The sequence below is a fragment of the Amblyraja radiata genome, chromosome 5 (genome assembly GCF_010909765.2).
Source record: "Amblyraja radiata isolate CabotCenter1 chromosome 5, sAmbRad1.1.pri, whole genome shotgun sequence".
Lineage (NCBI taxonomy): Eukaryota > Metazoa > Chordata > Chondrichthyes > Rajiformes > Rajidae > Amblyraja > Amblyraja radiata.
The window spans coordinates 49,423,373-49,450,542 of record NC_045960.1 but is presented as its reverse complement, the minus strand read 5'-3'; the positions used below and the strand labels follow the sequence as shown (position 1 = coordinate 49,450,542).

At 41.4% G+C, this 27,170-nt stretch overlaps 1 protein-coding gene across 1 annotated transcript in view; it reads left to right on the top strand.

Moving 5' to 3' along the window:
- man1a1 (mannosidase alpha class 1A member 1) overlaps positions 1-27,170 on the top strand; it is a 432,971-nt gene that overhangs the window by 337,281 nt on the left and 68,520 nt on the right. The gene's annotated exons all lie outside the window — the stretch shown is intronic.

The following is a 27,170-nucleotide window of genomic DNA, read 5'->3' as shown; positions in this document are numbered from 1 at the left end:
GTCTTTCTTGCCAATTTTATGTTCTGTAAAGATTGTTTTTGTAGTTTATTTTGAAGAGTATAACATCTGAAGGGTTGTTGCTGTGCTATAGTGGTTTGGCAGAACATTACTGTCACATACTATAAACTCTATAAAATGTAAAGCAGTCAGCTTCTAAGTTTTGTTTGATATTTTTTTCATTCAGAAATAATTCATGCTGTCCTTTACCAACAGGGAACACTTTAAAGTTGTATATCAGTCGAATTTAAGATATCAAAAGACACAGCTCCAGAGATATGCTTCTGATCCATGAGCTTTCTCACCTTGTAAACCATGTACAGTTTGCCCTGTTTGAATCCTTTAATCTCTGCAAAGAGTTCAATGAAAAATTTCCCTCAGGTAATCGTGGGACTTGAAATTATCGATGTAGCTTTACCCATCTGCATTATTCAGCCTCTCTCCAATTTCATTCTGCAGGTGACATTTCTACTGTCCCTAGAACCTGGATATTGATCTGTTCCATAGTGCAGCATCATCTAAATTCTGGCGGTGTCCTTTTTATGGTATTTGTCCATTACTAACACCTTACAATGGGAATCTGTTCCATACAGACACCTACCAGTTTGGAGTGAAATTTCTTATATTCATGTTTTGTGGGATGGTAATATGAACTAAACGCAACACTGAAGCCTGACAAATACTTCCAGGCGCCTTATATATTCCAAGGGATATACTTTTCTGAATTTAAATTGTGGGCTTTTATTTGCTTTTTAATACCATTACTGCACCTAAAGAGACGTGGTTACTTTGTTAGTCTCTTTCTAAATCTTACTTCTGCTATTCAAACCACTCATTACGTGGTTACATCAGACTTTGGATATAGAGCTACATATCATGTATGTGTCAGTATTAAATTTCATTTCGTCCTTGTCCTGGAATTGCTTTTGATGGAAATGGTTGGAAATGAATGTCAACTCCTACCGTCTTCAAGTGATAGAACATCAGTAAACTAATTAACTCTTCTAACCTGAAGTGAAGTTATGGATCTATCCAGGCTTTAGGTAAATTAATTCCCTCTGTACAATTGAACAGACTTCAATGAGAAATGCCATAGAGAGAGAAGGCCTTTAAACCTATTGCAATTTTGTTGACGATCTTTGTGTTGTCAAATTTATTTTTAATTTTCAACTAAATAAAGGTCCAAACTTCCATTTCTTTAAAACTTGGAAAGTTGTTTATTATAAATTTAGGATTATGCAAAGCAAATAAGTGGAAGAGCATACTGTGGATGCACTATTCGAGTAATAAATGAATTAATATGGAAAATCATAATTTCTTCTATTTTCTGCAGCATGAAGCATAAATAATTGTAATACATGAGGTTTTCAAAATATAAATGGAGAATCATTATGCAGCCAGGTGTACCGGGACCCAATTGCATTTTAATGCAGCTTATCCTGAGGGTGTCCCAATGCAATAATATCAAAAATAGTGTTTTGTATTTTCAAATGTTTAAAATATATTTAATCAAATGTCAGGTATATTTTAATATGCTTATAATACACAAGTCTTACATGGTTCAGAAGTGGAATATTTCAATTAGCAATATATGTTTGGGTGGGGGTTTAGGTTTATTTTTTCCATGTGTACTATGAAAAGCTTTGTTTTGCAAGCTATCCTAAGTGATTGGGTATACTTGTATATCTATATAAAATCATCAAAGTACAATAGATAGAGCAAGGGGAAAAATACAGAGTACAGAATACAGTTTTCAGCATTGTAGAGTATCAGTTCCAAAGACCAAGTCCAATGTCCACATTGTGGACAACCAGAATAGACGAAGGAGAGTCAGTGGATGTTGTTTACTTGGATTTTCAGAAGGCCTTGGATAAGGTGCCACACTTGAGGCTGCTAAATGAGATAGGAGCCCATCGTATAAGAAGCAAGGTACTAGCACGGATAGAAGATTAGCTGACAGGCAGAAGGCAAAGAGTGGGTGGTGCCTTTTCTGGATGGCAGAAGTGACAGGTGCACCCGAGACTGACAATAGGCAATAGACAATAGGTGCAGGAGTAGGCCATTCGGCCCTTCAAGCCAGCACCGCCATTCAATGTGATCATGGCTGAACATCCCCAATCAGTACCCCGTTCCTGCCTTCTACCCATATCCCCTGATTCTGCTATTTTGAAAGCATCCAGAGAACCTGCCTCCACCGCCCTCTGAGGCAGAGGATTCCACAGACTCACCACTCTCTGTGAGAAAAAGTGTTTCCTCGTCTCCTTTCTAAATGGCTTACTCCTTATTCTTAATCTGTGGCCCCTGGTACAGCAGTCCCACAACATCGGGAACATGTTTCCTGCCTCTAGCATGACCAAACCTTTAACAATCTTATACGTTCCAATGAGATTTCCTCTCATCCTTCTAAACTCCAGAGTACAAGCCCAGCTGCTCCATTCTCTCAGCATATGACAGTCCCGCCATCCCGGGAATTAACCTTGTAAACCTACGCTGCACTCCCTCAATAGCAAGAATGTCCTTCCTCAAATTAGGGGACCACAACTGCACACAATACTCCAGGTGTGGTCTCACTAGGGCTCTGTACAACTGCAGAAAGACCTCTTTGCTCCTATATTCGATTCCTCGTGTTATAAAGGCCAACATGATGCCATTCGCTTTCTTCACTGCCTGCTGTACCTGCATGCTTACTTTCATCAACTGATGTACAAGGACCCCCATATCCCATTGTACTTCCCCTTTTCCCAACTTGACGCCATTTAGATAGTAATCTGCCTTCCTGTTTTTGCTACCAAAGTGGATAACCGGACATTTATCCGCATTAAACTTCATCTGCCAAGCATCTGCCCACTCCCCCACCCTGTCCAAGTCACCCTGCATTCTCATAGCATCCTCCTCACAGTTCACACTGCCACCCAGCTTTGTGTCATCTGCAAATTTGCTAATGTTACTTTGAATCCCTTCATCCAATTCATTGATGTATATTGTAAATAGCTGCGGTTCCAGCACCGAGCCTTGCGGTACCCCACTAGTCACTGCCTGCCATTCTGAAAGGGACCCGTTAATCCCTACTCTTTGTTTCCTGCCTGCCAACCACTTCTCTATCCATGTCAGCACTCGACCCGCAATACCATGTGCCCTAATTTTGGCCACTAATCATCTATGTGGGACCTTATCAAATGCTTTCTGAAAGTCCAGGTGCACTACATCCACTGGCTCTCCCTTGTCCATTTTCCTAGTTACATCTTCAAAAAATTCCAGAAGGTTCGTCAAGCATGATTTCCCCTTCGTAAATCCATGCTGACTCGGACCGATCCTGTCACTGCTATCCAAATGTGCGGCTATCTCATCTTTTATAATTAACTCCAGCATCTTCCCCACCACCGATGTCAGGCTTTTCGATAGGAGGTATACCCTTGAATATTCAGTTCCCAGCCCTGGCCCTCTTGCAGCCATCTCAGTAATTCCCACAACATCATACTTGCCAGTTTCTAACTGAGCCTCAAGCTCGTCCACTTTATTACTTATACTTCGCGCATTCATATACAGCACTTTGACTTCCGTATTCACTTCCCCCCTCACACCGCTCGCAATTGGCCCTGACCTTACTCTGTTGTCCATTCTCGAGCTTTCCTTCTCATTAATTCAAGAATATTTTGTAATTTTTCCTGTAGCCACTTCCCCTTCAACGCCATCTTTATAGTCCCAATTTGTCAATCCCTCCCCCCCACTATTTAGTTTAAACCCACACGTGTAGCCCTAGCAAACCTGCCTGCCAGAATGCCGGTACTCCTCCAGTTAGGGTGTAACTCATCCCTTTTGTACAGGTCACCCCTACCCAAGGAGAAATCCCAGTAGTCTATGAATCTAAATCCTTGCTCCCTGCTCCTGCCCCTCAGCCACACATTCAGATCCACTATCTCCCTGTTCCTGTCCTCACTAGCACGAGGTACTGGAAGCAATCCAGAGATAACCACCCTAGAAGTCCGGCATTTCAGACTTCTTCACAACTCCCTGAAGTCATGTTGGAGAACCTCCTTCCTCTTCTTCCCGATGTCGTTTGTGCCTACGTGCACAACTACTGCCGGCTGTTCACCTTCTCTCTCAAGGATGTTCTGAATTCGGCTGGTGACATCGTGAACCCTGGCACCAGGGAGGCAACAGACCATCCTCGCGTCTCGTCTGCCGCCACAGAATCTCCTGTCTGCTCCTCGGACAATGGAGTCACCCACCACTAGGGCTCTGCCCGACGTCGGTCTCGCCGGTCGAGTCCCATCTCTAGGATTGGAGCCACCGATGTGTCTACCGCTCGGACTGTAATCATCGTCTCCCCGGACAGTTCCCAAGAGGGTGAACCTGTTTTCATTAGGCACAGCCACCTGGGTCTTTTGCACTCCACAATTTCCACCCTTTCTCTCCGTCACACACCTTGGTTCTTTCCGTAACCTCGGCGTGACTACCTCACTGTAGGTCCTGTCCAGGAAGCTCTCGTTTTCCCGGATGGCCCTGAGGTCATCCAGTTGCTTCTCCAGTGCCCCAACACGGTCCTTTAGGAGCTGAAGCTGGACGCACTTGCCACAGTTGTAGCAGCCAGAGGCTCCATCCGTGTCCCTGGGCTCCCACATTCTGCAAGCCTCACACTGGTGGTGCAGGGTGGCGTTCCACTACCATTCTTCTGTTCAAACTGGGCATCGAATGCATTGAGTTCATCATGGAGGGACCTATTGTTGTCAGCTATACTGCCACCTTCACTTTGCAGCCTGTTATAGTGCGGAATCTACGGGTATCCATGTCGTTGCCTTGAGACTCCATCTTGGTCCAGGATTCCCTCTTGGCCATCCTTAATGGCTCTCCAACGTTGGGGAGAGGATGGTCAATGCAATTTCTGATTATTTGAAAATCAGACTGCAAACCCTCCACACCCATTTTAATAATTCATTTTCTTTGTTTCATTATCAATCCGTTTCTGTTACTCTCTCCACTCTCTTCCTAAAGGGCCTGTCCCACGAGCATGCGACTCCATGCGGCAAGCGTGACCTAACGTGGTCGCTTGAGCCGTACAGCCTCGCGGGGCCGGTCCCACTTCGATCGCCGGAGGCGTATGGAGTTGTGCGGAGCTGGTCCCGACATCGCGGGGGGCTCCGAAAAACTGACCGTGTTCAAAAATCCCGCGCGGCAATGGCCTGCAGGCCGCAGCCGTCTTGACGCCGTACGTCTTGTGCGAACTTCCTGCGGACTTCGCTCGAACTTCACGTTACTCACTCGACCTCCGCGCGGCCCCCGCTTCCGGTTTGGTCGCGCACGCTGCATGCAGGCGCATGCTGGTGGGACCGGCCCTGTACGGGGATCACTCGACCTCTGTGCGACCCCCGTGCGGCCCCTGCTTCCGGTTTGGTCGCGTTAGCCGCATGCAGGTCGCATGCTCGTGGGACAGGCCCTTTAATCATTCTTACTTTATCACCTTGCTCCTTTACCACATTTTCCCTCTGTCTAATAATATTTGCCACACAAGTGCCAGTTATTAACAGCCTTCCAGAAAATAACATTTAACTTTCTATCCTGGACTTTGATTGATATGTTTATTGCCAAAACCCTCATCATCCAAATGCTGCTGCTCAGAAGCCCAGTTGGACAAGCCACACAAGAAGAAACTGTGATGAAAAATCCTGTGATGAATGACTTTCCTTGCCCCACTCTCTAATGCTGCTCCATCATGTACAGGCTACAACTGGATGAGTACAACTTTCACAACGATTGAAAGTCTACATGCCATCTATAATTTACCCCATTTGCCTCACCAACGTTGATTTGTTCCAGTGGCTGGAGTGAATGTACAGACAGTGCCAGGGATTTGGTGCTGAGTCCAGTCACATCGCATGAGGCTAGATAAGCTACTAATTGGCCTTCAGTGCATTCTCTACATGCCTGTTTTTTTCTCTTTTGATTCCTTTATACTAATAAAATTGTCCCAACATTTAGGTGTCCATTTGGACCGTTTGCCTTATCATGGCTTCCGCTATACATGTTATCAGCTTCTCCACTATGCTATACGATAATATCTTCAATGTTGCTCTAAAAATTATGTATTTTATTGTTAATTTCAGTCAGAGAGCATATATTTAATTGAGCAGCTGGAGATTAAAATTGAGATACAACAGGAAAAGTGCAAATTAATATAAGCAGTTAAATAATGGAATTGAATTTCAACTGAGCAGAATTCAGCCAAAGAGTTTTAAAAATGAAAGGGTTGGAGGCCGGGGCTGCATTCTGTCACTATCAACAATATCTACTTTATTACAGTTATTCTTTATCCAGGGAGCTCAAGGCATCATTGGGACGACAGATGGCACAATGGGCTAAGTGTTCGGCTGGCAACCGGAAGGTAGCCGGTTCGAATCCCGCTTGGAGTGCATACTGTCGTTGTGTCCTTGGGCAAGACATTTCACCCACCTTTGCCCGTGTGTGAATGTGTGTGAATGTGTGTGAGTGATTGGTGGTGGTCGGAGGGGCCGTAGGCGCAGATTGGCAGCCACGCTTCCATCAGTCTGCCCCAGGGCAGCTGTGGCTACAGAAGTAGCTTACCACCACCGAGTGTGACTGAGGAGTGAATGAATAATGCGATGTAAAGCGCCTTGAGTATTAGAAAGGCGCTATATAAATCCCATCCATTATTATTATTATCATTGAATATCAAGATCTTTATATTGATCGAGGTTAAAAATCACACAGCCTTTATATGATATTGCATTAACTGCTGGTTGCTATAAATGTGCTTATTTATATTGCTGTCATATACATCTGTTTATATTTATCATGTGTAGCTGTGTACCGATGCTCATCCATGACCTTTTTAACCTCTAAGCTTGCTCTGTTTCTATGGTTTCCTGCTTGGTCTTCAATCTTCAATCCTTTATCTTTAACCTTTACTAGTTCATGGTCTAATAGATTTGTATATTTATTCCTCTTTCATGTATGTTAATCCAACCATGACCTCACTTGCCCCCACCTCAGAAATCTTCATCGCTCCAAGCTTTAAGGGGCTATCCCATTTGGGTGACCTAATTGGCGAGTTTAGAAGAGTTTAGGAGAGTTTGAAAAAATGTCATGTTGAAGACCTCCTTCGATTATGTAGAAGACCTCCTTCGACTATGTTGAAGACTAGCTTCGACTAGCTACGACTAACTTTGGGAAAATTGGACAACGAATAGTGGAGAGTGAAGCCGATCTCCTTCGACCTCCCTGCGACCTCCCTTCGACTATGATGAAGACTATCTATGACTACCTTCGACTACCTTCGATTACCTTCGACTACCCTCGATTACCTACGACTAACCTGCCGACCTGCTACGACCTACTATGGCTAAACCTATGAGTAAAAAAAGTATCGATTTTTTCCATGGCAACCTTTTGTTACTCGCGGGCATTTCTCAACATGTTGAAAAATACGCGGCGACCTAGCTAAGGCCTCGAGTACACGGGGACTACTCTCAAGCATAAAGGAGAGTTACATAGACCTCCTAGGACCTCTTGTCGACCATGGTGCGAGTATGAGTCGAGGGCAAACTCGCCAGAACTCGCGGATTAGGTCGCCCTAGTGGGACAGCCCCTTTAGGAGTTCTGTATTTTTCAAGTCATGGCGACCTATACATTCTCAATTTTAATTCTTCTATTATAAGATAAGAAACAGATCTAAGAGTGAACCATTCCATAAGATTATCACTGATCTGTTTACTCCATTGCCATTTTCCTGCTGTAACAAGTGACTGAAGGGTTACTCTGGGAACATTTTGGGATCAGTGACAATAATATTATTTGTTTCAAAATAACACCAAAAATGGATAGGTCAGGTCTAAAGGTAGTAGTCCTAAATTGAGGCAAGGCCAATTTTAATGGTGTTAGACAAGAATTTTCAGGTTGATGGGGGGAGGCTGTTTGTAGCAATGTTACAAAATTTTGAGATTTTAAAAATCAAGTCTGTAATTTATCCCATCAGATAAAGCATAAAAATAAGTTTAATTTGACACCTAATTCACTTTCATATCTCAAGTATTTAAAAAGTTATGGCCATTTTCATACTCGGAAATGAGCATCTTGTTCCCTATTGATTTTCTATGGACATAACAAAAAAGCTGTGATTGTGAACAGTCAAAAGCCCATAACTTTCTTAAAAATTAAGAGAACTGAATGAAATTTTCAGTTATCATAGATTGAAGCATTCTGAAACAAATATAAAATAATCTTACTTGGATGACCTGAAATTAAAGCATATAATTAGTTAGTTAGCTAATTGTAGCTAATTTCAGACTTCAATTACTAGATCTAAACATCTATCCATTTCTTAATAAATGATTAACATTTTTAAATAGCCTAAATGTCCAAATAATATTCACAAATAATTCACAATAAAACATGATTTTTAAATCTCATTTACATTAATTTATAGGCCAAATGGAAGGCATTCAGTGTTCAATTGCTGTAAATAAATGCCCATTTAAATCAGCTTTCCAGTGGGTCCCTGTGGAACGCGCTGGTTTAGAACGTTCACATTGCGGTAGATTTGTGCCCCAAATGCCCAGAAAAATACTGCGGGATATAATGGGCCCAAAATGAGCTACTCGCAATATTAAACTTTGTATAAAGGGATCTTTAGAAGCCCTTTTTAATGTAAAAATATACAGCCTACCTTCTGTGGTTTGCTTTATGAGACCCTGCGGTTGCTGGCGGTCGCGGGTTTAGAGATTGATTTTTAAACTACTATAACTATTATACGAGGCCTTTAAAACTAATAATAGCTTTTGCGACGGGGTCTTCCAGCGATTTTTCGTTAATAATTAACTAGGCTGAACATCTTCGATTTGAACAGCCTAGAGAAAATCGCGTTTTAAACCCGCCCCCTCTAAACGGCGCCAAAATCGCACACACCCGCAGCGGCAGATTTTCAACGACGCTTCAGGTAGGCTTTGCAACATACCTACTGTTTGCTAGTAAAGGGTCTTTTGGTAGGTGGGTGGCTTTTAAACATGAGATAAGGAGACATCAGGGCCAGCATGTCCTTCTGAGAGTGAAGGAAAAGGCTGGCAAGAGTTGGGAAACCTGAATGACAATACATATTGAAGCTCAGGACAAGGAGGCATAGGCATCAAGTGATTCCCTGAGGTGTATAGTGGTGCAGTGAGTGTATACTTAATAGGGAAATTAGGAGGGGAAAAATAGGACATGAGGTAGCTTTGGCAAATAAAGTAAAGGGGCATCCAAAGAGATTCTATAAGTATAATAGGAACATAAGTGCAATTGTGGAGGGAATAGGTCCACATAAAAATCAATGAGATCATCTTTGTGTGGAGGTACAGGAGACGGGCAAGGTGTTAAACAAATACTTCTCATCACTACCTACCGAGGGGAAAGATATGGATGCCAGGGAACTCGGGGAAGTTAATAATGATTCTTGATGAGAGTTCACATTACAGAAGAGGAAGCGCCTGTCCAGTGTTTCTTATCCATTTTGAGCAGATATGCTCCAGGAATTTTCAAAATTGGTGAAGGATAGTACATCTGTTGAGGAGGCTTTGAGAACATTCTTCATGTTTTCTCTATCCCTGACGATGAGGGGGCTCAGAGTAGAATGCTTATTTCAACAGTCTGATGCAAGTGACATGGGCTGTCCAAATGCTGATGATGTTGATCTGCAGAGAAGGCCAGTGTTAGTTCCCCTTACTTACCAGTGGATTTAGAGGATTTTATGAAGACATCATTGCTTGGTGTCCTGCGATATTTTGAGAAGCCCGCAGTAGGTCCTCCATATGTTTGAAGTGTACAGTAGGGTTGGGATTACTCTTACCTGGTAGATTATGAGCTCATTCCTGGGTTTGAAGTCTCAACCTTCCAAATGTATGTTTTAACTAGTGTGAGAGATTATGCTGCCACAGCAAGACAGTGATGAATTTTATCATTGAAGCCAGCCTTTACTGACGGCGGCTCCCAAAATATTAAAAATGTTTCCTGGGATTTTCCTCTGGTCTTGAATTGTCTGGGGATGCTGGTGTACACAGAGGGAATTTGTTTGAGGATGTTTGTTTTTTGGATGGTTAGCTATTTATTCTATCACCTGCAATGACTCTGAGTGTGGCTTTTAAGTGTAAATATGCAAAAATATAATCTCCTTCCGACACCTTTTTTTTGAAGTGACCTTATTTTAGAATGGATGTTGAAAAGTTTCTAACTCTTCTTGTAGACCATCTCTGCTTAAGAGGGAGTTAGATGTGGCCCTTGGGGCTAAAGGGATCAGGGGGTATGGAGAGAAGGCAGGTACAGGATACTGAGTTGGATGATCAGCCATGATCATATTGAATGGCGGTGCATGCTCGAAGGGCTGAACGGCCTACTCCTGCACCTATTTTCTATGTTTCTATGCACCAGCTAGCAACCAGCTACCAGCTCTGCATCAGCAAAGCTTATCAGATGCATTGCCGTATTGCAGGGAGAAAAATTGCTAACTGGGTTAGTCTGATCACACAACCTTACATGATTGTGCTGAGACTAGTTCTGTGGTAGATCAGTTAAGTTGGAATCATATCTTGCTATCACATGGTATACACGTAGTGTATACATTAAAATAAACTTAAAGAAATTACACACATTCAATTATGGTTTATATTTGTTTATTGGACTTGGAACTGCTTTATAAATTATTGTTCCACATTGACATGCAAATTGATGACTTTTTTATAAGGCTGGGCTGATAGCAAACTGAATTTATAATTAATATCAGGTTTTGTTTATTTCCCCTGGTTACTGTTCAATAAGATGAGAGCAGCAGGCAGTTGTTACTAACATATGTAGGAGTAAATGTTCAATTTTTCAAAGGCTTTTTTGTACCTGGAGATCATATTGCTTGTAATGTAACTGCTCAGATTACACACTTTAAACTGAATAGACAAGATTCCAAATATTTTTTGGAAAATAAAACTCCTTTGAACATTGATTTGTATTTATTTAATAATATTACCAAGGTTGCTGAATCTATTCTTCTGTAATAACTCTGGATAATCTTGTAAGGCTAGTCACCATTGAAGTATTTAATAATCCTTTTCTTTTTAAGTCAAGTCACTTTCAAGTCAAGTCACTTTTATTTATATAGCACATTTAAAAAGTGCTTCACATTGATATAAGAATAGTATAACAAACAACAGTGGTTCATAGATTAAATACAAACATCACTACATACATATAGCCCTCTCTCAGAGGACATCAAGAAAAGCCACTTTAAGGTAAGCCACTGGAATGGAACTGTGAATTGCTTACTTGCAGCAGCAACAGCAGCAGCACAACCGGTTTGTGAATACAGTATTTAGATAATATAATTACAAACATTTTAAAAAGTTCAATAAATATAAACCCAATTGCAGGCAAAAACAAAACAAAGCCCAAAGTCCCAAATGCAACCCATGCAGTTCGTAGTTCGGAATTTAGTTGGTATTCATAGTGTTCAATAGCCTGATGGTTGTTGTAACGTAGCTATCCCTGAACCTGGACGTTGCATTTTTGCGACTCCTATACCTTCTCCCAATGGCAGGAATGGAATGAGAGTGGGAATAAAGTGATGTGAGTCCTTGATGTTGCTGGCTGCCTTTTTCAGACAGTGCCACTTATAGATCCCATTGATGGTGAGGAGGTCAGTACCCGTGATGGACAGGGCAGTGTTAACCACCTTTGTGTAACCTCCTTCGTTCCTGAGTGTTCGAGTTGCCAAACCAGGCCATGATGCAACCTGTCAATATGCTCTCTACCATACACCTGTAGAAGTTCAAGAGAGTGTTTGTCGACATATCAAATCTTCTAAAGAAGTGTTCCTGGACTTTCTTCATGATTGTATCAGTGTGCTGGGTTTGGGACCAATCTGCAGAGATACGAACACTCCGGAAATTAAGTTGTTGACTCCACCACTGATGCATTGATGAAGACAGGTTTGTGGATCCTCGATCTCCCTCATCGAAAGTCAACAATCAATACCTTATTTTTTCTGATTATGAGAGTAAGGTTGGTGTTTCGGCACCATTCAATCAGAAAATTGATCTCTCTCCTATATTCTGACCATCATTGCCCGTAATTCATCCAATTGTGGTGTCGTCAGCGAATTTAAGCAAGGAGTTGGAACTGTGTCCAGCTACTCAGTCGTGGATATATAGTGAGTAGAGAAGGGGGGCTGAGCACACAGCCCTGTGCTGATTGTTATTGAGGAGGAAGTGTTGTTTCCAATTCGTATCGAATATGCTCTGTTGATAAGAAAGTCCAGGGTCCAATTGCAAAAGGATGCACAAAGACCCAGTTCTCTGAGCTTGGTATTAGTCTGGAGGGGATGATAGTGTTGAATGCCAATCTGTAGTTTAGGAACAACAGCCTGATGTATGTGTTTTTATTGTCCAAGTGGTCCAGAGCATAGTGGAGAGACAGTGAGATACATCCCTTGTTGATCCACTGTAACAATAGACAAATTGGAGTGGACCCATTCCTGCTGAGGTACAGGTTGATATGCGCCATAAACAAACTCAAAGCAGTTCACCATCATGGATGTTAGTGACACCGGTCGATAGTCATTTACGTATGTCACCTTACGTTTCTTGGGCATTGGTTTTAAGGATGCCCTTTTAAAACGCATAAGAACCTCAATAGCGAGAGGTTGAAGAAAACTGCTAAAACTCCACCAGTCCACTCAGCTTTTGAGGTACATCATCAGGTCTGGAGGCCTTTCGATGATTTACCCACCTGATGGATCTTCTGATGTCAGCCTCATGATTAAGATCGCCATATCATTGGCGATTATGGGGGTCCGAGAAGGCACATCAGAGTTCTCCTTATCAAAGCATGCATAGAATGCATTGAGCTTGTTCGGAAGTGATGCTACACTTTGGTTTGAGTTGCCACTTGATTTTGCCTAGAGGAAGCAATGGCGTGCATGCCATGCCACCGCTGCCAAACATTCGTCCTGTCTCCCAGTTTAGAGCGATAGTCCCTTTTAGACTTTTTGATGGCCTTATCAACTTGCAACTGGATTTGCTATCTGTGTCGCCGGACTTGAATCCTGAGATCTGACCTTCAGAAGATTGTGTACCTTCTGGGTTCATCCAAGGCCACTGTTTGGGGAACACTCAGGTTTTTGTGGGAACACATTCCTCCGCACATTTCCTCATGAAGTTGGTAACAAGCATGGCCTGTCCATTGCCAAGTCCTTAAATATCGCCCAGTTTACTGGCTCCCAATAATCCTGGGGTCTAAATGGTAAAATCTAATCGAGGTGCTTTGCTGTGTTTTACTCTCTTGTAAAATAAGATGCTTCCAACTTCGCTAGCTTCTAAAGAAAATCACTTTTAAAGGTTGATCATACAAGATTAATGGCAAATTCACAGGTTTTGGAACAAACCTGTAAATACTAGGAGCATTATGTGAGTGAACAAATTGTTCTTGTAAAAGTGCCTGAAATATTATTGTACTATCCCTCCTCCAAAGGTTTCTATTTTTAATAGAACACTGATCTTAAAATGATTGCCTTGTATTGCCTTGTAGCTAAAGAAATACATCAAGACATATGCAGGTCATATGAAAAAATTGCAGAGTGCAGTCAAAATATGCATATTTACTCTTGCAGGTTTTCCTATGTATATCCTGAACACTTGCCCCAGTGCTCACAATAGATTATGGTGTAAAACAGCTACACTTGTTAAATATTTAGCTTTGATGGAACAACACATTTATTTTAGGGACAAAATGTTGGAGTAATTCAACGGGACAGGCAGCATCTCTGGACAGAAGGAATGGGTGACGTTTTGGGTCAAGACCCTTCTTCAGTGTGAAGCGTCACCCATTCCTTCTTTCCAGAGATGCTGACTGTCCCGCTGAGTTACTCCAGCATTTTGTGTCTGAAATTCTTCAGTCTGAAGAAGGGTCTCGACCCAAAATGTCACCCATTCCTTCTCTCCAGAGGTGCTGCCTGTCCCACTGAGTTACTCCAGCATTTAGTGTCTATCTTTGATTTAAACCAGCATCTGCAGTTAACCATATAACCATATAACAATTACAGCACAGAAACAGGCCATCTCGGCCCTACAAGTCCGTGCCGAACAACTTTTTTCCCTTAGTCCCACCTGCCTGCATTCATACCATAACCCTCCATTCCCTTCTCATCCATATGCCTATCCAATTTATTTTTAAATGATACCAACGAACCTGCCGCCACCACTTCCACTGGAAGCTCATTCCACACCGCTACCACTCTCTGAGTTCTTTCCAAAACATTTATTTTGATTGAATTCTGCATTTTTTTTTCATATGACCTGCATCGGTCTTGATGTATTTCTTTCGCTACAAGGCAATACAAGGCAATCTATTTTAAGATAAGTACCAGAAGTCCATATGCAATTTTTCATATGTTTGCAGTTAATTTTAATTTCAAGCATTGTATATCTACTTTGATGGAACGATATATATTACAAAGAAGATATACAGTACCTAGATATTATATGTGATCCAAAGGTGACCTATCTATAACACTTACACTTAAGTCTAATATAAGCTCTTGTTTACAGGGTTGTAATGCTGAAGCTTCATAAGGCACTGTTCATACAACATTTGGAGTATTTTAAGCAGTATTGGGCCCTACATATGAGGAAGGATGTGGTGGTGTGGTAGCTACAGGGCGAGAGATAATGATTGGGATGTAAGTGGTCCTTGATTATGTTGGGCACTTTCCCGGAACAGCATGAGTGTATGTAGAGTCAATGAGGGGGAGGCTGATTTGCATGATGGACTGCACTGTATTCAAAACTCTCTGCAATTTCTTGCGGTCTTGGGCAGAGCAGTTGCCAAACCAAGTTGTGATTGCCATCCGATAGGATGCTTTCTACAGTGCATCTGTAGAAATTGGCAAGAGTCATTGGAGATGTGCCTAAGTTCCTTGGCCTTCTGAGGAAGTAAAGGCGTTGGTATGTTTTCTTGGCTGTAGCATCAGTGTGACTGAACAGGACAACTTATTGGTGACATTGTGTTGTCCTAAACCTGCCATATACCTGCTTAAATCCTATTATATCTTAATGTTAGCCTATCCTGATGAATGTTCTTTGGTCTAGATTGTTAATTGTGTTTCCCTTTTTAGAGAAGGAACTGAATGTTTCCACCATTTTCTATTTTTATTTGGATTGTTATGCCTGGGTGAATGTGAGTTGCACATGCCTCTCATTTTCATTTGTACCCATATTCCAATGTTCCATATTGCCAATACTCAACCAAGCATAAATACTAACATTTATTTGTTGACTGTCTCAATAATTCCTGACAAGTTTGTAAAGAAAAATGCGTAACAGAAATATATTACAAATTAATCGGCAAATTCTGGGAAAGGCTTGAAAGGTCAGTTGGCATTTGTGAAGAAATTGACAACATTACTGTTTCATTTCATTGCCTCTGAATGTGGCCTGACATTTACAATTTTTGAGCCGTGGAAAAATTGCAGTTCAAGCAAAGGAAATTTCTAGAGGATATACACAAAATGCTGGAGTAACTTAGCGGGTCAGGCAGCATCTCTGGATACAAGGAATGAGTGACATTTTGGGTCGAGACCCTTCTTCAGACTGAATTACTCTAGTATTGTGTGTCTATCTTCAGTTTAAACTAGCATCTGCACTTCCTTTCCACACAAAGGAAATTTCTATGATGGAATGGAGGCCAAGAGTGATTAAATGACTAAAGGGATGGCCATGTAGAACATAGATGATGATGGATGAAGTAAACAATTGATTTGTTTCAAGAAGGAGTATAATGGTTGCAGTAATGTAACATTGGGAGAGGAGAATGTATGAAATCTGCAAATGGAAGACAACCTGTGGTCCAGGGCTTTAATGAAGGGTGACATTTTGCTTAATATAACGTCTGCAGTAGTGTAACTTCAAAGATTAGCAGGTTCATCATAAGATAAGCAAGTTCTGTATCCATGTACGATGGGAATGTAGCAGATAATTTAGTTTTGGACATGTATTTTCCTGCTTAGTTGTTTTTTCAATTATGATATATTTAACTTCTTCTTTGCCCCTCTCATTCTACTGTCTCATTCTACCGTGTCATACTGTGTTTCTAAATCAATTTACCTGCTCTTAATGAAGGCAGCTGAGAAATAGTGATGCCAGCTATCCTTGCACCAACTTTAGTTTAGTTTAGTTTAGTTTAGTTTAGTTTAGAGATACAGTGCGGGAATAGGCCCCTCGGCCCACTGGGTCTGCGCCGAACAGTGATCCCTGCATATTAACACTATCCTACACCCACTTGGGACAATTTTTACATTTATCAAGCCAATGAACCTACAAACCTGCACGTCTTTAGAGTGTGGGAGGAAACCGAAGATCTCGAAGAAAACTCACGAAGGTCACAGGGAGAATGTACAAACTCCATACAGACAGCACCTGTAGTCGGGATGGAACCCGGGTCTCCGATGCTGCATTCGCTGTAAGGCAGCAACTCTACCGCTGCTTAATATTTATATATTTTAACCGTTATTCACCTAAAATAATATGCAGTGAATAGAAGTAATGGGCTCAGTCTAAATTTATAAAATTGAAATTCAGTCCTTTCCCAAGAAAGAGTTCACTACTCTGCAGTGGGACCAAAGGGGATTGATGGATCAATAGGGGAGACTTTGTCAGGTGGGAATAGATTTTAGCTTTATAGTCTACAGTATTCAGTGGGCCGTTCAGTCATGGGGGACTCAAGCTGACAGTGTGTTGTTGTCGTGTCAGTCTTTCCCTTTTGTTGGAATGCGAAACTCACTTTCTTTACTAAATTGTTTAAAGATGAATGACGACTTCTACCAAATGAAATGTCTTATTTGAATATGTGAAATATTGCATTCTGCTTATTATTGAAGAACTCAAAAATACCAGCTTACTCTAATTCGATACTTATGTTGCAGATTTTTAAATCAATCATGCTCTGAATTTGGTATTCCAGGTGGATGAAACAAATTAATTTTGGCTTGGAAGAACCTGATCATTTTTGCATTTAATCTAGAGGTGGTGCAGACATATAAATACCTTGGAGTGCACCTTGATAACAAACTGGACTGGTCTGTCAACTCTGACTCCCTCTACAAAAAAGGCCAGAGCAGACTCTTTTTCCTCAGAAGGCTCAAATCCTTCAATGTGTGTAATGATATGCTGCACATGTTTTACAACACGGTGGTTGCAAGTGTTATTTTCTACGCTGTTGTCTGCTGGGGCAACAGCATTAGTGCAAAAAACAATAAGAAGCTGGTCAAACTGGTTAAACGAGCTAGCTCAGTGCTGGAGGGGAGAGTAGACTCTGGGATGGAGGTGCTTGAGAGGCGTATGAGGCACAAGGTGCAGGTCATCCTGAAAAACCCCGGGCAGCCCCTCCATGTAATTCTGGAGAGTCAAAAGAGCACTCGGAACAACAACCGGCACCTCTCCCTGCCCTGTAGAATGGAGCGGTTCAGGAGATCCTTCACCCCTGCAGCCATTAGATTTTATAATTCGGACCGCTAGGCTGTAGGGGGATGCATTTTGCAATTTTTAATTTTTAACTGTTAATTATTGGTCTTTTTAAGTATTTATTGCTCTCAGGTAGTGTCCACATTGTATTCTATGTATTTTCTGTCTGCGTTCGTTTTGAATCTGTGGGTTTGTTGGTTGGGGGCTTCTGGACATCTGAATTTCCCTGAGGGGATCAATAAAGTATTTATTATTATTATTATTATTATTATTATTATTATTAGATATCTAAAAGCCCCATTATTAATGTTGTGTCCTTAAAATCATTGTATTTACTTTTTATTATGGGATTTTACTTGTATTTCCATTTTACTATTTAAAGTACATTAGCAGCTTCTGTTGGTATGTTTCTGTGTTACACTCATTAGGTCAAAGGCATAGAATTACATGGAAATTACAGCATGAAAGCACGCCTCTCTTCCAACCCAACCATAATGATGGGAATTAAGATTGGGTATATTTTTTAGTGCTGACTGCATATTCAAAGCTTATTGTCTGACTAACCATTATCTTGGTTCATTTTGTGAACTGGCTCAGAGTGAAAAAACTACAAAAAAGAATATTCATTAAAGTAACTTAAAATGGCAGTCACCTTGCAGCTCATACGAGAAAGGAATTGGGCAACCGCACAACACATTTGTTAAAAGAAATTACATTTACTGACTGACAAACTTAGAATTGCCGGAAGCTCCTCTTTCCAGTGACACAACAAAATGCAAATGCTCATCTTCAGGAGAACAAAACAGAGGATATACATAGTGTTATGTATTAATAATGGACACACCGCTGACAATTAAAGCAAGCAAGTATAAGCACTCACTGATTGCACCAGTATACTGCATCAGAGTGATATAGGCCAGATGCAGGCAGGTGAGACTAGTGCAGATGGGGCATGTTGGGGTGAGCAAGTGGGACCAAAGGGTCTGTTTCTACGCTCAACGACTCAATGACAAAAACCCGAAATCCCTGGAACAACTAAGACAGTACATAGTTGGTGTTTGTAGAGCCTGATGGTTGTTGGGGGAAGCTGTTTTTGAACCTGGAGGACACAGTTTTCAGCTCCTATACCTACTTTCTGATGGCAGGAGAGAAATGAGAATGTGGCCAGGGTGGAATGGTGCTTGATGATGCTGGCTGCCTTTTTGAGGCAGCGTCTACTATAAATCCTTTTGATGTGGGAAGGTCAATACCCATGGTGGACTGGGCAATGTACAGCACTTACTGTAATCTCCTTCGTTTCTGGGTGTTCGCGTTGCTGAACCAGGCATTGGTGTTCTCTGCCATGCACCTATACAAGTTCAGGAGATTATTCATCGACATACTGAAAATCTGCTTGGCCATGGCATTTCTCCCATTAAAACCAATTATCTCTCTTGCACCGATCATTCTGTTTTCATTCCCCTCTCCTTGTCCTTGATTTCAAATCTCTTCATGATTTGTCCTTCCTTCCTGTGTGTATACTCTCCAGTCTTATTCCTGCCCAAGATCTCTATTTTCCTTCCAATCTGGCTTCTTTTCCACACCCAATTTTAGTTGGTACCCAAAAATGCTGGAGAAACTCAGCGGGTGCAACAGCATCTATGGAGCGAAGGAAATAGGTAACGTTTCGGGCCGAAACCCTTCTTCGGACTGATAGGGGCAATTTTAGTTGCTCCATTGCTGGCAGCTGTGCCTCTGATAGTCAAGATTCTAGCGTCTGAAATGTCCTCTTGAGACTTGTCTGCCTCTTTCTCCTTCCATGAATTGCTGCTTAAAATGTCGCTGTTGGTCACCAGTCCTGATTTGTCTTTATACCAGTAAATGTCAAAGTTTGATTGACCATGTTTTCGTGAAGTACATGAGATTTTTAATCACTTTAGCAAGACCGTATATTTGCTGCTATTTACAATGTGGATTTGAAGAACTAACAGTTGTGGCATCTATTTCATAGTAGTTTTAAATTTTTTTCGTATTGGCTGTGTTTGATGAAAAAATATATATATTTCCTATGATCAAATAATGAAATGCTAAATTGACCTATGGATAGTATGTTTATCAGTACAAAAATAAAACCAGCATATTGGATACTGCATTTATTTCCAATTTCATAAACTGATTTTACTTTTAGATTAAGAGTAAATATTGGATTTGCAGTAATGTGATAATGTATAAATGAATGAATGAATGAATGAATGAATGAATGAATGAATAACTTTATTGGCCAAGTATTCACATACAAGGAATTTGCCTTGGTGCTCCACCCTCAAGTGACAATATGATATACAGTGACAGTTAGGGTTGACACATATGAGAATAGATGACAAAAAGCAGGCTACTATACAAGTAAAATCTGTCAAGGGCTTGTGCTACAGATCATTACTGAAGCATCTAATTCTCAGACAATTATCTGTTGAGGATACCCAGTATCACAAAGGCAATTTATTTCTGTATCTTAATATATGCAACATGATATCTTAATATTGGGCAGACGTTCTAATGATTTTCTACTTCCTGCCACTTGCTCAATCGCTGTGAACCCAGCCCACTGTCTGTGCTGCTTTTGGAAGTAGTCGGGTTTCTTTGCCACAGCTAAATAGTAAATATGACACTGATCAAGGCAGTAGCAAAACAATGCATGTTACTTTCATTGGGAAAAAAGAACAACAAACTTAGGCGAGCCGGTGTTAATTTTCAGCCTCTTACCCTTCATTTAAGCAAAAATGTTCCCTTCTCTGCCACTTCATTTTTGATTTCAGTTTTCTCGCTCACAAATCATTGCTTTTATGCCCAATAGTAAAATAACTGTCCTCCCAAATGTTTGTAACTTGTTTCTTCTTTTCAACAATATTTTCTATTTACATGAGGATTTCAATCATTTTTTGTTGTAGTTTGGTGAAGGTTTCACAACTTACCCTCACAAATTTTGACCCTTGATATGGAAATTGTATCTGGAATACTTATATTGAAATACAAAAGAGTACTTTAATTGTAAAATATACTTAATGATATTGTTACTTTCTCATTCCTGATTATGGACAACACATTTTATTGTATCCAAATGCGTTTTCTTTAAAAGTTTAAATTCTGTTTCTTCTGTCCCATCTGCAATACAGTGGTATTTTGCAGCTGTTTGTGGAAGAAAGTCTAAGATCTGCCAAAGGCTATTTGGTTGTATCAGCAGATTACTGATCAAATTTTATTTAAAAGTATAACGTGAAAATCTAAATTACCTGAAACCACCCTTAATATCAAATGCCTTTAAAATGTTCGTGACAGTTTTCAATTGGAAATGGCTAGCTTGGAATGAAAAAGACAAGTATAATTTAAAAAATCAAATTGAGTATACAATCTTATTCAGCATGACACTAAAGTACTTAACCAAATTAAATCACTCATAATTCATCAATTTAATTTAAAAAGTGCTCATTCATACGAGCTTCTAACCGATAGCAAAAGCATTTTTGTAACTTCAGCAGCAGAATATCTGCAGCTCTCATTAAAGTTCTCAGAGTCTCTCATCCTGAAGGTATTGGTTCTTGGTTCTTGGTTTCTTGGTCCTCCAAAATATTCCAAATGGAATTTAAACTGGAGGTGGTGAAGGGAGGGCTTAATCCAGAAAGGGTTATTGGGAAGAAAGTTATTGCTCAAAACTTAGGGATCTGCATATCAAGAATATGATGTGGTACATAATTAGATGGATGCTGATTATTCAAATGCCTGCAACATCTCATTAAGTATCTAGACAGGCAAAAGAAGACACGTATATCAAGAAAAACAAAGCAAAGCACACATTGCCTATTTTTTGGTTTATTTCTTATCTTGAGAGTTTTGACCAAGATTATAATCGTACAATTAGTTGTTTGTGACACAACAATTCACTGAATTGATGGATTAGCTTAAAACATGCACAGCATGTTTAATAGGCATCTTTTCAAAAAAGGTCTAAATTGGAGGATCACACAGACATTTGGCAGCTGTGGCAGGGCTTGCAAGCCATTACTGCCCAGAAAGCAAAACCTCAGTAACTCAAGTGTCAGAGGTACATCATTCTCGGATGAGCTCAATGCTTTATTTGCTCGTTTGAAAAGAGAGGACATCAATGTACCATTTTGGGGACCCCCCCAGCCCTGATGCCTCTCTAATCTTAGTCACCAAGGCCGATGTCTGAAGATCCTTCATGAGAGTGAACCTTCAGTGTTCAAAACCATCATCCCCTCTAAACTTATCATTAAACTAGGCCTCCCTATGCAATTGCATTCTCGATTGATAATCTGATTGAATGGTGCCAAAACACAAATTTTGCTCTCAACGTTAGCATGATCAAGGAGCTGATTATTGACTTCAGGCAGGGAAGGCCAGGGATCCATGAATCTGTCTTCATCGGCAAAAAGATGGTAGCGAAAGTCAACAGCTTCCAAGTTTCCGGGTGTGCATATCTCTGAAGATCTGTCTTGAGCACAGAACATTCGGACAATCACAAACAAAACTCATCAGTGCATCTACTTCCTTAGAAGATTGAGCAAATTCGGTAGGTCACCGAATATACAATCGAACTTCTACAGGTGAACACCGGAATACATACTGGCTGGTTGCATCACGGCTTAGTTCATTAACTTGAAAGCCCAGGAATGAAGGAGGCTGCAAAGTGTGATAGTCATTGACTTATCTATCACAGGTGCTGAGCTCCCCACTATCTGTAGCAAGTGCTGCCTCAAGAAGGCAGCTAATATCATCAAAGACCCACATGACCCTTTCCGCATTCTCATTTCACTATTACCATTGGGAAGAAGGTACAGAGCCTGAAAACAGTGACCTTCAGGTTCAAGAATGGGTTCTACCCAGCAACCATTAGACTCTTGAACACTGCACAACAACTATGATCTACTGTGGACTTTGTCATGATTTGTCAATAAATTACAGTAATTTATTGTATTACTGATCATTGTATATTTGTGTGTGTGTTAATGCATTAACAGGCCTGTAAAGCTATAGCAATTAAGAATGTCATTGTTCCGTTGCAAGTACATCAAACCACTCTGGATCTGATTACTTCACAAAGGGAAGAAAGAAGCCATATCGGTGAGACCAAGTGCAGGCTTGCAATCGTTTTGCTAAACACCTCCACTCAGACCGCCTAAACCTACCTGATCTCCCAGTTGCTAAACACTTTAACTCCCCCTCCCATTCCCACACTGGCCTTTCTGTCCTGGTCCTCCACCATTGTCAGAGGCCCAGCGCAAATTGGACGAATAACACCTCATATTTTGCTTGAGTGGTATGAACGTTAACTTCTCTAACTTCAAGTAACCCTTGCTTTCCCTCTCTCTCTCCATCCCTCCCCTTTCACAGTTCTCCGATCAGTCTGCAGTTCCTTCCCACACCATAATGTAATGATTATGTTCTGTGAACTTGTTATTCTGACCTTCAATTGGATCATTATTTCCTTCTCATTTTTACCTGGGGAGAAAGCAGGAACGGCGTACTGATTTTGGATGATTAGCCATGATCATATTGAATGGCAGTGTTGGCTCGAGGGGCCGAATGGCCTACTCCTGCACCTATTTTCTATGTTTCTATCTTTTGCAATGTTCCATGAATTTTAAACTATCAAAATGTCACTTACTTTCTGAACTTTCCAATTACTTTTCTTTAAATTGGAAATGCTCTCTGCCTTTTAAGCATTTCCTTTTCCTTTGTTCCTCTGCAAAATCTTAATTCTGCATCTTCAATATTCTTAAACCCCTTGGCACTTTGAACTGTTACAATTTCCTAATTAATACCCAAGGTTGCTATCACTTGAGCACAACTTCTGATTTCCCCTCTTTATCTTGCATCATAGGTCATGTAAGCCTTTTACTTGGTTTCTCAACAATATAATGATGTTGTCTTCTTTAATTGTTGCAAATTTGAGTGCATTGATGGAAACTCCACAAATGAATACATGTTATGATATACAGGTATGTCTAGTTCACCTTACTCATCAGCCCTTTAACAAAAGTGGATTTAAAAAAAAGATATTGCTATTTACGACAGATGCCGTCAGTATTTCCATGGTCCCACTATAGGTATTTGGTAATATTCTCAGTTTAGTTTAGTTTAGAGATACAACGTGAGAACAAGCACCTCGGCTCACCAAGCCCGTGCCGACCAGCGAGCCCCTTGCACTAGCATTAACCTACAAACCTGTACGTCTTTTGGAGTGTGGGAGGAAACCGGAACACCCAGGGAAAACCCACGCAGTCACAGGGAGAACGTACAAATTCCGTACAGAGAGTACCCATAGTCAGGATCGAACACGGGTCTCCGGCACTGAAAGGCAGCAACTCTACCGCTGTGCCACCGTGCCGCCCCTATTACCAAGCTCACAGCTCGTCTATGCTGTAGAGTTCTGATGCTGACTAAATTTTATTACTTGTTATTTAATGTGTTTTTAGTGAATAAATATTCCATGGCTAAAGCTTGGATTTGTTACCCATTACAAGCACAAATGAGGGGCCCAACTGAAGACGAATAAAAGCCCATTCCATTTGAATTATGAACAGCCTCTGTAATTTATCATTTGCTCTCTAATAGCACAGTAAGAGCATTGAACTGTGGTATTAACTTTAGATATGGGATAACTGAAGGGAGAACAGCTCTTATATTTTAAGAGTGAATGAGCCATAGCACTGTTAATGCTCCCTACAGTGACTGAGAGAGAAAAAAAACAATCTGTTCATTTTGACCAGTTAGTGAAATACTGTAACCTATCAGAATAGGTTACAATATCTTAAAAATACATGCATTTCCCTTGACCTCCCATCCCTAACACCGCTGCAGATACTTTCTGGAAATAAATATAAAGGTTATACTTTAGATGTTCTGCAACAATTCATAATAGCACATCTTCAAACAGGATGCAACAATTCTCTTGTGAATATCTTTAATGCTTCAGAACAAAATTACAGTCCTTTTGTATTGCTGGGCAGTTTTCCAGTGCAGCTGTTAGATCTTTTGTTAACATTTCAAACATTTTGAAAAGTGGTAAGGTGTTAATTCTTGATTATGCCCACAAAATGAGCCTATGTAGTATTTCATTGAATTTTGCAGAAATTCTGAAGAAATGTCTCGACCCAAAACATCACCTGTCCATCCCATCCCCAAATGCTGTCTGACTCACCGAGTTCCTCCAGCATGTTGTATTTTGCTCAAGATTCCTGCATCTGCATTTTCTTATATCCCCATTTGACTTCTCAAAAGTTACTTAGACTATTTAGAAACACAACCACTTTCTAATGAATCCTGTGTAGTTTTAAAAAATAATAAAAATGTTATTTTTGGCTTGAGCAAATTTGTTATGATTAGCTTTTGTAGTAATCTTGGTAGCGCTACCACAGTCTTTTAATCTTCCAATGCATATAGGAACTGGGTGACCTGAATTGTGCAGTCATTATACACTAACAACATCCCTAAGATGCTGGTTTGTCACAAATAAAATCAATGGAAGAAGCAACATCTGAGAGCACATTAGATAAGAGGAAATAATTCATATTGTACTTGGCATTAATGCCCATTTGTGGCAAGGGAGTTCAGAAACAGATTGTCTTGTTACAGCAAATGTTCATTACGGAAGACACATTATATTCTAAAATCAGGTTTAATTTGCATTCAAAGAGGGTTGTAAATAGATGAAACACATTGGCAAACTACTGAATTGAATTAAGTATTGTTGAACTTTGCATTCAATTTCATTAAAAGTCAAGAATCAGTTATGCTTATGTGAGGGAAAGCATCAGAGTCATGGCTAAGCTGTATTGGTAGTTATGCAATGAGCATCCTAATGTTAGAAGATGACAGTAACTATACATAATGAACAAATCTGCATACCTATTTGTCATTCAACATTACAATGAATAATTCTTTTTTTTAAGAGCAGTGATGTGAACTTCCAGTTGTGCCAGAGGGTGGAGAAGCATCAGAGTCCACCCCTGACCCACAAACACAGCTAACTTAGTCACACTCAGTCAGCTATTCTGGGAGAGCTGTATTGCTTGCATGTTGAACACCAGAACCTTGAAAAGAATGCTTTATTCAAAGCTCTGTCATGGGAAGAGATAACCAGGGGAACAGAGGAACAGTTTCATAGATATGCTCAGAATATCTAGCACTTAACACCTCAAAGTGGAGAAGCTGAATTTGGTTTGCTGTTATAAAATTTAGAGACCATGGATTTGGAGCACACAGAAGCCCTCCTTAAGCAGCTGTTCGTCGCATCTACCTCATTTGTGGAATAGTCTGCATTTCCCCGATTGCCCACCTCAGAAGCCACAAAAATGGAGTAGAAGCAAGTCATCCACAGTAACAAAAAACTACCTAAAACACTAAGAAGCAAGGCCAAAGATCAAAAATGCTCATCACCACTTTCTCTAATGAAGTTAGGGATGGGGAATAAATGCAGGCTAGACAATTCCAAATGCTGCCTCTCCACTTTGAGGAGTCGCTCTGAACGCAGAAATGAATTTAAAAGAAAACTAGACTAAGTGGGAGGACCCGTTGGGTCCCAGTCACACCTGGTCCCCCAACGCAACCCATTCCCCAACGCAATATTCCACCACTCACCCATTCCCCATTTGTGGCTGGGGGGGGGGGGTATGTGGGGGGAGTATGTATGTGGGGTGGGGGGGAGTATGTATGTGGGCAGGAGCGGTGTGGGAAGGGTAGAGGCGGGATGTGGGAAGGGGGGTGTGAGTGGGGGGGAGGGAGGATGTGGGAGGGGAAGAGGGGCTTTGTGGGGGAGGGGTGTGTGTAGGCAGTGGGGTGGGGAGTGTGGGCTGGGGGGGTTGGGGGGTGTGTGTGGCGGGGGGGTGGGCTAGGGGGGTTGGGATGGGATGGGTGTGTGGGCAGGGGTTGGTTGTGGCGGGGTGTGTGTGGGCGGGGTGAGGGGTGGGTGGGTGGGGGGGTTGTGGGGGCAGGTGAGTTGTGGGGGGATGGATGTGGGGGCGGGAAGGTGGGGGGAGGGGTGTGGGGAGAGAGCACAGAGAAAAGATGGGAAAGAGCCCTGGGGGAGAGGGGAGTATCACGGGGGAGGGGGGCAGAAGCCAGCAAGGGGAACCAGAGTGGAAGGGGCTGGAGCTGGCGGTGCAATGGGGACTCACAGTGGTTGCTGGTCGTTCTCCTCTGCCGGGATCAGAGTCTCCGCTTTCCGTTTGGCGACATCTCCGACTCCGCGCTGCTTCCGGTCCCTCAGAAAATTGTGTCCAATTGGAGACTTCCGCCGGCCACCCACCCACAACGTCCCTCAGCTCCAGTAAAGACACGGTGGAGCAGGAAGGGGTGGACCATCCCGGGGAGTGACAGGAGAAGAGACCAATCCGCGCGGCGCTGACTGGCATGAGAGGAGATCGATCTGCGCACACGTGGTTTTTTAAGATTTTTAAACTTCGCTATTTTTGCAATGTACCACCGATGGGAACTAAACTTGTTGCACTCGCAGCACAGGAGAACGGTGAGTGAGCTGGCGAAAAATCGTAGCACTATCGTGTACCGTCTTTGCGCAAATAGAAAAACCGCTCAAACCGGAAGAACACAAGATCAGAGTATTAGAGATAGATAGATAGATAGATAGATAGATAGATAGATAGATAGATAGATAGATAGATAGATAGATAG